Raw genomic sequence first — 1,155 nt, 5'->3', positions numbered from 1 at the left:
AGTAGATGATGCTGTGACAAACTTGATGTCCAGAGCTGGGGGTGGAGGGAGGGTGCTTTAACGTTTTATCCATGTACAACACTTAAACTGAATCACAACTACTAAGAACAAGGTATGTCAGTCTTCTAGAGACACAACATGGGAGAAAGCTGTCATAGAAAGACATGGAAAGTGCTAGCCATAAAAGTAAGCATTCAAATTAGCATCAGAAACAACGCTTCTACTCAGCCAAAGATATGACAGGATGGAGACGAGGCTAGCCACAGACTTGGAAGAGATTTTAACAACATGTTAAGCAGACAAAGGACTTTACATATGTAAATGATTCCCACAAATAAAAATTTTATTGGCCAAAATACCTGAACCGACACTTACCAAATAAAGATAAGCAAAGGGCAAATGTCAGCAGTCACCAGGAATGTGCCAATTAAAACAATAACCTATTCTGCAATGGACAGCATGTCCAAATTAAAAGGTATTCCTAATATTATGGAGGATGCTGAGCTACCTGAGCTCATATATTACTAATGGGGGTATAAATTGGTGTACCCACTTAAACAAAAAAGACCTAGTGGTTTCTCATAAAAATCAATATATACCTTCTCTGTGATTAAGAAATTCTACCTTCAGATACTTACCCAGGAGAAATGAACATGCATTTGCACAAAAATGCTCAAAAATAATATTAATAACAGTCTTGCTAATAAAAGCCCCAAACTGGAAACATTCCAGACACCCATCAACAGGTCAGTGGATGCACAATTGTGGTCTGTGCCTAAAATGGAATGTGACTCAGCAGTAAGCAGCAAATCAGCAAACAACATAGATGAATCTAGAAATTCGTACAAAATGACTCTGAGTGGACCTGAGACAGTTGGATTCAAAACAATAAGCATCAGGTTGTGGAGGTTTGCTGGGAGAGGAAGGGGCTCAAGGGAACTTTTGGGGTAGGGGAAACTTGTTTAAAGGATAGATAGATGTGTATTAAGGCTATCAGACTGTCTAGTTAAAAAGTCCACATTTCACAGCACATTATCTTGACCTTTAAAATACTAATAGAAGAAATAACATTTTAAATACTAAAGTATTCATGTTATTACTAACAAGAAAAATTTGGAGAACAAGTCCAGTGAGCAAGAAAATGTACAGATAAAT

Source organism: Meriones unguiculatus, chromosome 9 (assembly GCF_030254825.1).
Source record: "Meriones unguiculatus strain TT.TT164.6M chromosome 9, Bangor_MerUng_6.1, whole genome shotgun sequence".
Classification (NCBI taxonomy): domain Eukaryota; kingdom Metazoa; phylum Chordata; class Mammalia; order Rodentia; family Muridae; genus Meriones; species Meriones unguiculatus.
Note: the sequence above shows the minus strand (reverse complement) of the source record.